Source organism: Phacochoerus africanus, chromosome 15 (genome assembly GCF_016906955.1).
Source record: "Phacochoerus africanus isolate WHEZ1 chromosome 15, ROS_Pafr_v1, whole genome shotgun sequence".
In the NCBI taxonomy this organism is placed as follows: domain Eukaryota; kingdom Metazoa; phylum Chordata; class Mammalia; order Artiodactyla; family Suidae; genus Phacochoerus; species Phacochoerus africanus.
Genome location: NC_062558.1, coordinates 82757346 through 82772649, shown reverse-complemented (window position 1 = coordinate 82772649; position 15304 = coordinate 82757346). Strand labels below are relative to the sequence as shown.

Here is a 15304-nt window from a genome sequence, read left to right as displayed (position 1 = left end):
ATTGTTAGAGCCCCTGTACCACGTGTGGGAGAGCACACAGAGGAGTAGCTTATTTAAGTCAGAAGCAAAGAAGTAAGGCACACCCTAAAGAGGAGTGCAGGTGTGGGCATCCCCGAGTGAGGAGTGCGCCAGAGAGGTGATATAAATTACTTATACAGCCTAGCTCTTATGGGTCTTTGTTCACCTTTGGTCAATTATCTTTTTGTTTTATTTCTCACACCTGACTGGACACAGCACCCTCCCCGATATGCATGCGCATCTTTTGACAAAGATGGATTCCAGAGCAAAGGGTGCTTGGACAGTATCAGGACTTATTAGGGCCCGGTCCCCACTCCCTTTTTGACCCTTGGGAGTCTTAACTGCGCATGTGTGATTGGGGAGGTCTCCTTGACCCCGGGAGTGACTGAAGTGGTCATCTTCTCTTTCTCCTCCAGCAGAGCTCAGCTCCTGCCATTAACTTTTTCCTTGAAGTGTCAAAGGGAAACAGGGCCCAATTTACTCGGCTTAACAAGTCTCAGCTCTTCTCAGCCCAGGGGCCCCTCTCTATCTCCTACCTCATTTCTTTAGTTCTTTTCTTTCTTCCTTTCTATTTTCTTTCTTTCTTTTTCAAGCCCACAGCATGTGGAAGTTCCTGGGCCAGAGACAGAATCTGAGCCACAGCAACGATCCTAGTCGCTGCAGTGACAACACCAGATCCATAACCCACTGTGCCAAAAGAGATCTCCTTGTTCCCTGTTTCTTAGTTTCAGGATAATGCCTTCAGTTTCTTAGACTTGCCAGAGTTCCAAAGAGCAAATTCAAACAGTTGCTAATCAGGGAAGTAAGGGAATGCAGAAACAAAGGAGGAACCATCTATAAACTATACTGCAGCAATTAAAGTAGGATCCTGGCTCCTCCTGAAGGAATATGCATAACAGTATCTCTGGGTTCTTCTGCAGAGCTAAGGTCCCCATTCACACAGAGGATGGTAACTTCAAGCTGAGTACAAGATTCCCAGAGCACGTCTCTGTTACCTCACCACCAACCGGTCAGAAGAAGTCACGAATCCTGAAGCCCTCAGCCCAAATTTTCCCTACTTTTCCCTGAAAACCATCAGAGAGTTCAGGCTGTGTGTGTGTGTGTGTGTAGGGGTGGGGGCAGGCAGGCATGAGCCACCCATCTCCTTGCACGGCTCCAAACTCTGACCTTTCAGTTTGTTGGCTTCACTGTACATCAGGGCATAAACTTGCACTAACAATTTTGGTTCAGTTACTCTAACAAATACAAAGTACTATCTGGGAAATCGCCTTCAAAATCCTTTAAAAATTCTAAAAGTCAGCAAAACAGGAAATGCTATGTTAAAAGATTCACAAAATATTAGTATAAACAGAAAAGTTATTCTGTGATCAAAAGCAAACATGTCTGACAGAGGTATTTAACATCCCTATTGAAGGCGATGGCTTGAGCCTGGGCAGTGGCAGCGTCCTCCTCCTTGCCCCAGGGCTGGCGATGATCTGAGTGAGCAGCCATGGCCCCCATGAGACTGTTTGTGGGCTGGCTATGCCTGAGCTGGCATCCGTGTGGCTGGTGAGGAGGACGTGGATGCTGCAGAGCCCACTCACCTGCTCACCCTGAACATGATGAACGGCCCTGGCAGACCAGAGGTGGCCATGGGCGGCAGGAAGGACAACCACCAGTGCCTGTTTACATCTATAACATCTATCAGTAGGTTGCTATGTTTGTGTTTTCACCAGATTAGTTTCAGAGACTGATTAAAATTAATCCAGACTGGAAAACCCATAGAATTCTTGCTGGAGATGGCGAAATCACAAAAATCATGAGCTCTCATTTTGAAGAAATTTATGCCACCGAGCTGTTGGAAATGATGATATGGCAGCTTCAGAAGAAAAAGTACAGAGTGCTGGGTATAAATGAGTGGCAGAATAGAGGGTTCCAGTATGATGTCATCAACTGCTCGAATTTGCTGGACTGCTGTGATAGCCTCTGACTTTGCTAAAAGATATTAGAAGTGTCTTGGAGCCAAACAGAGACAGGGTCATCCTTGCTCTGGTGTTATCCTTTCATCTGTATGTGGAAAACATAGGTGGCCAGTGGGATAAACCCTCAGAAATTTTGGCACTCAAGGGACAGAATTGGGAAGAAAAGTGAATAGTCTGCCTGAAATTTTCAGAAAAGCTGGTTTAGTTATCGAAGCGCTCACCAGACTGCCATACCTGTGCAAAGGCAACATGTATAATGACAACTATGTTTTGGATGATACTGTCTTTGTTCTCAAACCAGTATAAATGTGTGGAGATTTAAGTCTTCAGAGTACACCCTATGAACATATGCTCCAGAAGAGAGTCTGCATTCTAAATTATGTGAAGGGACAACCTTTGGGGACTGACATTCTGAATATCATGTAGGCATTTTAAAAGCCAAAATACTAATTATTTCTTTGTAGTGTGTGAAAGTAATGTTTTTTAAAAACAAAAACTCAACTCTTTGAGGATTTTTATCAACTCTTGACTCAGTAATGCAGGTCACTCTCCAATGATGGAAGATATTTTTTACACTTAATTGCATGGGGACTCATTTGCAGTCAAAGCAACAGTCAGGACTTCACATGGAACCAATAAATATATGGATAGTTTTTAATAAAACAAAGACTGGCAATAAAGCTGTCCATCCAGTTGCAAGTATTGATTATGAGATATAGCCACTGATGCTCTCTCATATTTAGAACTTCTGTCATTATTCAAGAAAATGTTTTTAATCATGCTAATAAACTTTTTTGGAGATAAAAAAACAAAATAAAGATTTATTGAAGCACTAAAGCTACACTCCACACATTTGGTGAATGGCAAACTGATAATTCAGCAAATTGGCTTTGAGCACTCTGAGTCTTGGTGAGATGGTTTTATGTAAATTGCCCATTGAATATATGTTATTTCCTCAAACTGAATTTTAACCACTTGCTTGCTTCTTCCTCAAACTGAATTTTAACCATTTGCTTGCTTCTTCCTCTCATATCATAGCACTTGGTTCACTGAAGTGTAACAATAAAGAGTAGAACAGCTCCTGTCGTTGCTCAGTGGTTAATGACTCCAACTAGGAACTATGAGGTTGCAGGTTCGATCCCTGGCTTTGTTCAGTGGGTTAAGGATCTGGCATTGCCATGAGCTGTGATGTAGTTTGCAGATGTAGCTCAGATACCATGTTGCTATGGCTCTGGCATAGGCCAGCGGCTATAGCTCTGATTAGACGCCTAGCCTGGGAACCTCCATATGCCACAGGTGTGGCCCTGGAAAAAAAAAACAAAAAAAGACAAAAAAAAGTAGAACGGCTAACATTTATTGAATTTTTACTTTAAATTAACCACCTCTAAATTAACCACATTAAAAAAAAAATCAGGAGTTCCACTTGTGGCCCAGTGGTTAAAGAACCTGGTACAGTGTCTGTGAGAATGTGGATTGGATCCCTGGTCTAGGTCAGTGGGTTAAGGATCCAGTGATGTAACAAGCTGCAGTATAGGTCACAGATGCAGCTTGGATCTGATGTTGCTTGACTGTGGTGTAGACTGGTAGCTGCAGCTGTGATTCAACCCCTAGCCCAAGAACTTTCATATGCCCCAAGTGCGGCCATAAAGGACCCCCCAGGCACACAGCCACCTCTAATCTCACCCAGAGACAAAGCAACATAAACCAGAGGGATAGGAATCAGGCCCACCTACCAGTGATCAGACACCAGTCCCTTCCATCAGGAAGCCTATAGCAAGCCCCTGTACCAATTTCAGCCCCAAGGGGGGCAGATGCCAGAAGTAAGAGAGGCTACAACTCTGTTTCTGCAAAAAGGTCACCACACCAAAAACCTATAAAAATGAAAAGACAGAGAACTATAACTCAGACAAGGGAGAAAGAAAAAAAAACCAGAAAAACAGCTAAGTGATCAGGAGATTCTCAGCCTCCAGGAAAAAGACTTTAGACTGTTGATGCTGAAGAGGATGCAAGACATTGGAAAGAAACTGGAGGCAAAGATGGATAACTTACAGGGAACACTGACCAAAGAGATACAAGGTATAATACTTAAATAAGAAGAGATGCAAAATACAATAACTGAAATAAAAAATTCATTAGAAGCAGCTAACAGCAGAATACAGGAGAATAAATAAGCAAGGTGGAGGACAGATTAGTGGAAATTACGGATGCAGAACAGAAAAGAGAAAAAAGATTGAAAACAAATGAAGAGAGTCTCAGAGAACTCTGGGACAACGTTAAATGCTCCAACATCCATATTATAGGGGTGCCAGAAGGAGAGGAGAGAGAGAAGGAGACAGAAAAAATATTCCAAGAGATAATAGCAGAAAACTGACCTAACACGGGAAAGGAATCACTCACTCAAATCCAGGAAGCACAACAAGTACCATATAAAGTAAACCCAAGGAGGAACACCCTGAGACACATATTAATCAAACTGACCAAAATTAAAGACAAAGACAAAATCTTGAAAGCAGCTAGGGAAAAGAAACAAATAACATACAAGGGAACCCCAATAAGGTTATCGGCAGATTTTTCAGCAGAAACTCTGCAGGCCAGAAGGGAGTGGCATGATATACTCAACATGATGAAAGGAAAAAACCTCCAACCAAGATTCCTCTACTCAGCAAGGCTCTCATTCAGATTTGAAGGAGAAATCAAAACATTCACAGAGAAGCAAAAGCTGAGAGAATTCAGCAACACTAAAGAGCCTTACAACAAATACTAAAGGAACTTCTCTAGGCAGAAAAGAACAAGAGAAGAAGGAAAGAAAAAAGAGCAACAAAAACAAATCCAAAGCAATTAATAAAATGGCAATAAGAACATACATATCAATAATTACCTTAAATGTGAATGGAATAAGTGCCCCAACCAAAAGACATACACTGGCTGAATGGATACTAAAACAAGACCCATATATATGCTGTCTTCAAGAGACCCACTTCACTTCTAGGGACACATACAAATTGAAAGTGAGAGGATAGAAGAAAATATTCCACGCAAACGGGGATCAAAAGAAAGTTGGAGTAGCAATACCCATATCAGACAAAATAGACTTTAAAATGAGGAATATTTTAAGGGACAAAGAAGGACATTACTTAATGATCAAAGGATCAATCCAAGAAGATATAATAATTTTAAATATCTATGCACCCAATATAGGTTCATCACAATATATAAGGCAACTGCTAACAACCTTAAAAGGACAAATTGACAATAACAAAATCATAGTCGGGGACTTTAACACCCCACTTACAACAATAGACACATCATCCAGACAGAAAATCAATAAGGAAACACAGGCCCTGAATGACGCATTAGACCATTTGGACTTAACAGATATTTATAGGACATTCCATCCAGAAGCAACAAAATACACATTCTTCTCAAGTGCACATGGAACATTCTCTAAGGTCGATCACATACTGGGCTACAAATTCAACCTTGGTAACTTTAAGAAAATTGAAATCATATCAAGCATCTTTTCCGACCACAACACTATACAACTGGAAATCTACAATAAGAAAAAAACTGCAAAAAACACAAACACATGGAGACTAAACAACATGCTACTAAACAACCAATGGATCACTGAAGAAATCAAAGAGGAAATTAAAAAATACCTAAAAGCAAATGACAACAAAGATACGACACTCCAAAACTTGTGGGATGCAGCAAAAGCCATTCTAAGAGGAAAGTTTATAGCAATACAAGCCCACTTCAGGAAACAAGAAAAACCTCAAACAAACATGCTAACTTTACATCTAACGCAGCTCGAGAGAGAAGAACAGACAAGACCTAAAGTTAGTAGAAGGAAAGAAATCATAAAGATCAGAGCAGAAATCAATGAAATAGAAATGAAGAAAACCATAGAAAAGATCAGTGAAACGAAAAGCTGGTTCTTTGAAAAGATCAACAAAATTGATAAACCCTTAGCCAGACTTATCAAGAAAAAAAGAGAGAAGACTCGAATCAATAAAATTATAAATGAAAAAGGAGAAGTAACAACAGACATCACAGAAATACAAAGGCTCATAAGAGACTACTATATGCCAATAAAATGGAAAACCTAGAAGAAATGGACAAATTCTTAGAAAGGTACAATCTTCCAAGACTAAACCAAGATGAAATAGAAAAGATGAAAGAACCAATCACAAGAACTGAAATTGAAACTGTGATTAAAAAACTTCCAACAAACAAAAGTCCAGGACCAGTTGGCTTCACAGGCAAATTCTATCATTTAGAGAAGAGCTAACACCTCTCCTTCTGAAACTATTCCAAAAAATTGCAGAGGAAGGGATATTCCCAAACTCATTCTATGAGGCCACCATCATCCTGATACCAAAACCAGACAAAAATACCACACAAAAAAAGAAAACTACAGGCCAATTTCACTGATGAACATCGATGCAGAAATCCTCAACAAAATACTAGCAATCCACATCCAACAATACATTAAAAGGATTGTACATCATGATCAAGTGGGATTTATCCCAGGGATGCAAGGGTTCTTCAATATCCGCAAATCCATCAGTGTGATACACCATATTAACAAACTGAAGAATAAAAACCATATGATCCTCTCAATAGACACAGAAAAAGCCTTTGACAAAATCCAACACCCAATTCTGATAAAAACCCTTCAGAAAGTGGGCATAACGGGAACCTACCTCAACATGATAAAGGCCGTATATGACAGACCCACAGCTAACATCATTTTCAATGGTGAAAAGCTGAAAGAGGAGTTCCTGTCGTGGCGCAGTGGTTAACTAATCCAACTAGGAACCATGAGGTTGCGGGTTCGGTCCCTGCCCTTGCTCAGTGGGTTAAGGATGTGGCATTGCCGTGAGCTGTGGTGTAGGTTGCAGACGCGGCTCGGATCCCGCGTTGCTGTGGCTCTGGCGTAGGCCAGTGGCTACAGCTCCGATTCGACCCCTAGCCTGGGAACCTCCATATGCCGCAGGAGCAGCCCAAGAAATAGCAAAAAAAAAAAAAAAAAAAGACAAAAAAAAAGCTGAAAGAATTTCCACTAAGATCGGGAATAAAACAAGGATGTCCGTTCTCACCACTACTCTTCCACAGCAATCAGAGAAGTAAAAGAGATAAAAGGAATCCAAATTGGAAAGGAAGAAGTAAAACTATCACTGTTTCCGTATGACATGATACTATACCTAGAGATCCTAAAAACTCTACCAGAAAACTGTTGGAGTGCATCTGTGAATTTGGCAAAGTTGCAGGATACAAAATTAACACACAGAAATCGACTGCATTTCTATATACTAATAATGAAAGATCAGGAAGAGAAGTTAGGGAAGCAATCCCGTTTACCATCACATCCAAAAGAATAAAATACCTAGGAGTAAACCTACCTAAGGAGACAAAAGACCTGTACTCTGAAAACTGTAAGACCCTGATGAAAGAAATCAAAGATGACACAAATAGAAGGAAAGATATACCATGCTCTTGGATTGGAAGAGTCAATACTATCAAAATGACTATACTACCTAAGGCAATCTACAGATTCGATGCAATCCCTATCAAATTACCAAGGACATTTTTCACAGAACTCAAACAAAATATTTTAAAGTTTGTTTGGAAGCACAAAAGACCCAGAATAGCCAAAGACATCCTGAAAAAGAAAAATCGAACTGGAGGCATCAGGCTACCGGACTTCAGACTATACTACAAAGCAACAGTCATCAAAACCATATGGTACTGGCACAAAGACAGAAATATAGATCAGTGGAACAGGATAGAGAGCCCAGAATTCAACCCACACACCTACAGTCAACTCATCCATGACAAAGGAGGCAAGGATATACAATGGAGAAAGGACAGCTTGTTCAATAAGTGGTATTGGGAAAACTGGACAGCCACATGGAAAAGAGTGAAATTAGAACACTTCCTAACACCACACACAAAAATAAACTCAAAATGGATTAAAGACCTAGATATAAGACCAGACACTATAAAACTCTAAGAGGAAAACATAGGCCAAACACTCTCTGACATAAACGGCAGCAACATCTTCTCAGATCCACCTATCAGAGTATTGACAATAAAAAGAAAAATAAACAAATGGGACTTAATTAAACTTAAAAGTTTCTGCACAGCAAAGGAAATCCTAAACAACACAAAAAGACAACCCACAAAATGGGAGAAAATATTTGCAAATGAATTGACTGACAAGGGGTTAATCTCCAAAATTTATAAACACCTTTTGCAGCTCCATACCCAAAAAACAGACAACCCCATCAAAAAATGGGCAGAAGATCTAAACAGACAGTTCTCCAAAGAAGACATACAGATGGCCGAGAAACACATGAAAAGATGTTCAACATCACTCATTATTAGAGAGATGCAAATCAAAACCTCTCTGAGGTACCACCTTACACCAGCCAGAATGTTCCATCATCCAAAAGTGTACAAACAATAAGTGCTGGAGAGGGCGTGGAGAAAAAGGAACCCTCTTACACTGTTGGTGGGAATGTAAATTGGTGCAACCACTGTGGAAAGCAGTACGGAGATTCCTCAGAAAACTAAAAAGAGAACTACCATTTGATCCAGCAATCCCACTCCTGGGTATCTACCCAGAGAAAACCATGACTTGAAAAGACACATGTACTTCAATGTTCCTTGCAGCACTATTTTCACTAGCCAAGACATGGAAACAACCTAAATGTCCATCGACAGAGGAGTAGATCAAGATGTGGTACATATGCACAATGGAACATTACTCAGCCATTAAAAAGAACAAAATACCAGCATTTTTTGCAACATGGATGGACCTAGAAACTATCATGCTAAGTGAAGTCAGCCATACAATGAGACACGAACATCAAATGCTTTCACTGACATGTGGAATCTGAAAAAAGGACAGACTGAATTTCTTTGCAGACCAGATGCTGACTCACAGACATTGAAAAATTTATGATCTCCGGAGGAGACAATTTGGGGGGTGGGGGGATGTGCTTGGGCTGTGGGATGAAAATCCTGTGAAATCAGATTATTATGATCATTATACAACTACAGATGTGATAAATTCATTCGAGTAATAAAAAAATTAAAAAAAAAACTTAAACATAAAACAAGATACCATAAATCTCCTAGCAGAGAACAATGGCAAAAAATTCTCTGACATCAACCTTACAAACGTTTTCTTAGGTCAGTTTCCCAAGGCAGCAAAAATAAAAACAAAAGTAAACTAATGGGACTTAATCAAACTTATAAGCTTTTGCACAAAAAAGGAAACCATAAAAAAAAAATGATAACCTACCGAATGAGAGAAAATAGTTTCTTTTCTTTTTTTTTCTTTTTTTTGGCTTTTGTCTTTTTAGGGCCACACCACAACCTATAGAGGTTCCCAGGCTTGGGGTCCAATTGGAGCTCTAGCTGCCGGCCTATACCACAGCCACATCAACACTGGATCTGAGCCACATCTGTGCCCTACACCGCAGCTCAAAGCTACACTGGATCATTAACCCACTAAGCAAGGCCAGGGATAAACCTGCATCCTCATGGATACTAGTCGGGCTCACTAACCACTGAACCATCATCGAAACTCCAAGGGAGAAAATACTTTTAAATGATGCAACTGACAATGGCTTATTCTCTAAAATATACAAACAACTTATACAGCTCAACAGCAATAAACCCAACAAACCAACTGAAAAATGGGCAGAAGACCTGAATAGACATTTCTCTAAAGAAGATATATGGATGGCCAAAAGGCACATGAAAAAAATGCTCAACATTACTAATTATTAGAGAAATGCAAATCAAAACTACAATGAGGTACCACCAGTTAGAATGGCCATCATCAAAAAGTCTACAATTAGTGCTGCAGAGGGTGTGCAGAAAAAGGAACCCTATTACACTGTCAGTGGGAATGTAAATTGGTACAACCACTATGGAAAAGCAGTATGGAGATTCCTCAGAAAACTAAATATAGAACTACCCATATGACCAAGGAATCCCACTCTTGGGCATATATCTGAACAAAACTTTCATTGAAAAAGATAATGCACCCCTATATTTATTGCAGCACTATTCACAATAGCCAAGACATGGAAACAACCTAAATGTCCATCAACAGATGAATGGATTAAGATGTGGTATATATAAACAATGGACTACTACTCAGCCATAAAGAAGAACAAAATAATGCTATGTGCAGCAACATGGTTGGAACTAGAGACTCTCATACTAAGTGAAGTTAAGTCAGAAAGAGAAAGACAAATACCACATGATATCACTTATATCTGGAATCTAACATATGGCACAAATGAATGTATCTACAGAAAAGAAACAAACTCATGGACTTGGAGAATAGACGTCGTTTCCAAGGGGGAGGAGGAGGGAGTGGGATGAACTGGGAGTTTGGGGTTAGTACATGCAAACTATTGCATTTGGAGTGGATAAGAAATGAGATCCTGCTGTACTGCACAGGGAACTATATCTAGTCACTTGTGATGGAGCATGATGGAGGATAATGTGAGGAAAAGAATGTGTATATATACATATGTATTATATTATATATATGTATGACTGGGTCGCTTTGCTGTACAGCAGAAATTGGCACAACATTGTAAATCAACTATATTTTAATTTAAATTTTTTTCATTAAAAAAAAAATAGAAGAGGAGTTCCCATCGTGGGGCAGCGGAAACAAATCCGACTAGGAACCATGAGGTTGTGGGTTCAATCCCTGGCCTCACTCAGTGGGCTAAGGATCCGGCGTTGCCATGAGCTGTGGTGTAGGTCGGAGACGCAGCTTGGATCTGATGTTGTTGTGGCTGTGGTGTAGGCCAGCAGCTATAACTCCAATTCGACCCCTAGCCTGGGAACCTCCATATGCCTATTTTATAAAATTAAATAAGTAAAAAATAAAAATAAATAAATAAAAGAACCACACTGTGCCCAACCAGAAGCCTGGACTGCATTTTTCTTGTTCACAGGAATATCTCCAGGACATAGAAAATATTTATTTATTATTTGAATGAGTGATACAAACTTTTCTCCATTTCCTTTATACTACGTTTCATCTTCCTGCATCTTCTGCTTCAAATTTTACCTCCAATGTATACCAGAAATTTTTACCCCACTGATTTTACCTTGACTAAGGGACCACCAAATCAGTACGCCTCAGTTTGACACTTAGTATCATTCATGATCAGACTCTTCCTGCCTTTCCAGCCTCACTCAATTTCACATTCCTTCTCGCAACAGCAGATTGCTCCTACTTTTCTGGACACAAAACGCTCTATTCATATTTCCCTAAATTCGTTTATATTGCTCTTCTTCAGCCCCGCCCCTGCCCCCCCCCGCCCCCCCGCAAGATCCTGGGAAAATGTGGGAGGCGGTTGTACCAGCACCAGCTCATCCTACCCTACAGCCATCTCATCAGAACTTGCCTAGGGGTACAATTATCTCTGTACCTCCTGATACTGCATTATTTGTGTATTTGTATTGGGGGTAGGGTACAGTTTAAAATATTTTTCCCAGGAGTTCCCATTGTGGCTCAGTGGTAATGAACTCGACCAGTATCCATGAGGACGAGGATTCAATCCGTGGCCTTGCTCAGTGGGTTAAAGATCTGGCTGTGCCATGTGCTGTGGTGTAGGTCGCAGATGTGGCTGGGATCTGACATTGCTGTGGCTCTGATTTGACCCCTAGCCTGGGAACCTCCATATGCCATAGGCATGGCCCTAAAAAAAAAAAAAAAAAAAAAATTCCCAAACAGATAGCCAATCATCCTAAAATAATGTTACTGAAGGGGAGCAGAATATATCATTCCAAACTATGCTACTTTGGCATGAGGATTATTTTGTACTAAAGGCCATCAAAACTCAGAAGATTCAAGAAAAGCTCTTTTTTTCTCCCTCAACTGCTTAAATTTATTTTATCAGGGGGACCAGTATGATGAAGAGAGCTATTACCAGAGATACTTTTTACCTAAGAAAGTTATTTGCATAACAGGGCAACCTGTTTTCCAAATATCTTATCTGCCTTCCTGTGAATGGCCTTCCTCACCTTTGTATCCCCAACCCCTGTCCCTTTCCTCAGCTCAAGATACTATATGAGCTTCAATTATCTGCTGCCATTTGACTCTTTATATCTTTATAGGGCTTTACACAATTCTGTTTGCTTCTTTATCCTGTTAATCTTGTCACTAATCCCCAGCGGGTTGGTGACTCCTTGGTGTGTTCTTTTCTTTACCCAAAGTCACAAATGCCAATCCAGTCAGGTTCGGTATAGCAAAACAAAAACTTTATTCATTGATCAAACAAGGGAGAAGAGAGAACTCAGGCCCTAAATACATCTTCTCTCTGAAGGGAGGGCAGTAAGGACTGTAAGTACAAGGTAGGCATGTCATCAGGGCTCCACAAAAAGGGCAGAGATTTCCAGGGGCAGCTGAAGCATGCACAATCTTCCATGCTTCTTTGCACACCACACGAATTGTGCCTGGCAGAGTACAAATGCCCACTTGGGCAAAGATCTTAGCACGGTAACAAAGCAAAGGTAACTTTCCAGACACTTCCTGGTCTCACCTCACAGGCACGTTCCTACAGCCAAGTCAGAGCTTGTTCAGGGCAGTTGACCTCAGCATATCTTTTATATACAGCACAGCTGCAAAGCAATTCTGTCAAATACCAGGTGCTTTTGAAACAAACTCAGAGATAAATCAAGGCAAAGATCCTTCAGCTCTCAGGGGCTGCTATGGGTGACACAATCCCTCCTCTGTCTACGTCCTGCTCTTAACTCTTGAGGGTTAGGGTTAGTGGGCGAAGATCTGTCTTCTGGAGCTACTTCCTGCTGAACGTGGGTGTCATCCAACAGAGAAGAACCTCTCCCTAGTTCTGATTATTGCCCAGTTAGACCCCTACCTTTCATATCCTTGGGTCAGCACCATTTGGAACTTAGTAGATTCTAAGCACCTACTGACAAATCTGGTAACCAGGTTTAGTATGCAAAGGCTGAAAAGCAATAGCTCCCCTCCTGGATTTCCTGTTGTGATTCAGTGGTAATGAACCCGACTAGTATCCATGAGGATGCAGGTTTGATCCCTGGCCTCGCACAGTGGGTTAAGGATCTGGTGTTGCCATGAGCTGCAGCATAGGTCACAGATGTGGCTGGGATCTGGCATTGCTGTGGCTGTGGCATAGGCCAGCAACTGCAGCTCTGATTGAACCCCTAGCCTGGAAACTTCCATATGCCATGGGTGAAGCCCTTTAAAAAAAAAAAATAGTACCCCTCCTAAAACTGCTACTGACATCAAGAGATTCAAAAAAGCACTGAGACAACTCAGCCAGTTACTTCAAAGTTCTTAAAGAATGTGGCTCCATGGCCATGCTTTTATCTTTTCTAGGATGACAGTGTTTCTCTTTAGAACTTCAAGGCTCTGTTTTACTTTGTCTGATGTGTTTATACAGAAAGAGCATTCTTTCCCCAGCAAGGCACAGGTACCTCCAGCCTCGGCAGCTGACACATTTAGGGTTCTCCTATCTCGTGACACTACCTCAGCAAGGTGATCCTTGGCGGTGCCTCTAGGGCCGTGGCTCTTCAGGACTCTTGGATAAGGAGAGAAATATTTTTAATGGACCGTTCTAAGTCAGTTACACCAATGAACCAGAATAACCCTCTATATAGATCCTATCACAGATCTCAGGATTGCTTGTGCTCAAAATTCCAAATGTTAGATCTGAGCGGTATAGATCAGAGCTAGGAGTCCTTTCCCTAGAGGTGTCTAAAAGGCAGTAATCGGGAAGGAGCCAAGGTTCAAAATTTTTCCCAAGGGCCCCCAGCCGGTCAGGTTATAGGCATCAGTACAGCCTGTACTACTGCACATGTCCCTTGTCATCTCCGGAGAAGGGTCACAAGGAAGCTGGTGCCACAGAACCAGAAGAACATGGTTCCTTCAAGTGAAATAGCATTAGCGTAACCCTGGGCCCAGGTATTAATGTGGTCGACAGTAATACCCGACTCTGAAGGAGATGATGAGGGGTCCTGGGGCCCCAAAGGTCATTCCCAGGGGATGGGCCCCCTAGATGTAATCATCAATGCACACTGGATGGCAATAAGGGAAGGCTTGCGCTGTGTTGCAGGTGTGACTATACTGACATCCCAAGTTACAACAGTTTCAGTCACTGCCCTCAGATCCCACACCGTCATGTACTCTCCAGTTAGTTGGTTTTTAGACTGAGAGGATAAAGGTGTTACATGCTGGTCCACAGAGCCTGACAGAACTTGACTAGCTAGATCCTGTATAACAGAAACTAAGCCTTTTTTTTTTTTTTTTTTTGGCCGCACCCATGGCATGCAAAAGTTTCCAGGCCAGGGATGGGACCTGAGCCGCAGCAGTGACAACACTGAATTCTTAACTGTTAGGCCACCAGGGAACTCCAGGAACTATGTATTTTAAGGCTTCTTGTCTGAGGGGGTATTGTTTAACGTTTGGCTAATTGTGCCCAGGTTTTAACCTGATGACTATGGGGTTTGCTTGCTTGGTTTGCCCCATCTCTTTGTGGGCACAAACCTGAGGGCTTATTCCTGGTAATTCCACCAAGCCCTCTTTAAGATCCCTTGACTTAGTCTCTTCTGCTGAGGGCATAATTAGCCTATAACCCACAACCAGGGGAACATTTACCTCTAATTGGTCCTCTTTAAAGTGGATAGAGGAGTTCTCTTCTGGTGTAGCAGGTTAAGGATCTGGCATCGTTACTGCTGTGGCAAAGGTTCCATCTCTGGCCTAGGAACTTTCGCATGCCTCAGGCATGGCCGGGGGGAAAAGAAAGCAAATAAAGACACTTTGTGCAGTAAATCCTTTCCTACTATAAACAGATGGGGCCCTCAGGGACTTGTAGGAAAGAATGAGTCAGGTGCTTTTCACTCAATCTGCAGCTTAAAGCTTCAATGAACTGCTTGTCTTCCGGGCTTCCTGATATCTTTACTACACTACATCTTGGTAGTGAGTTTGCCCCCTTTGGTGTTTAAAACTGATTATGTCATTCCTGTCTCAAGCAAAAAGTCAGCTGATTTAGCTTCTGTGTCAAGTGTCAGCTGGGACTCTTTAGGAGCCAAGTGAAGAGCCTCATGGCCCTGTCCAATCCTCACCCATCTGGACCAGTTTCCTTAGGGTTGTGGCAAGAGGCTGTCAATTCCCTCCCTCTCTGGGAATGAAATGGGCATTCCCTTCAAGTGCCCCTCCTTTTTACAGATGGCACATTGGTTGGTCCCTAGTTTCCTGGGCCAGACAGTCCAAGGTCAGGGGCCAGGGCCACTCACTGGTA

At 41.6% G+C, this 15304-nt stretch overlaps 1 pseudogene; it reads left to right on the top strand.

Annotated features, from left to right (window-relative positions):
- Positions 1–1714: 1714 nt before the first annotated feature.
- Positions 1715–2285, top strand: LOC125116862 (protein-L-histidine N-pros-methyltransferase-like; annotated as a pseudogene).
- The last annotated feature ends 13019 nt before the right edge of the window (positions 2286–15304 follow it).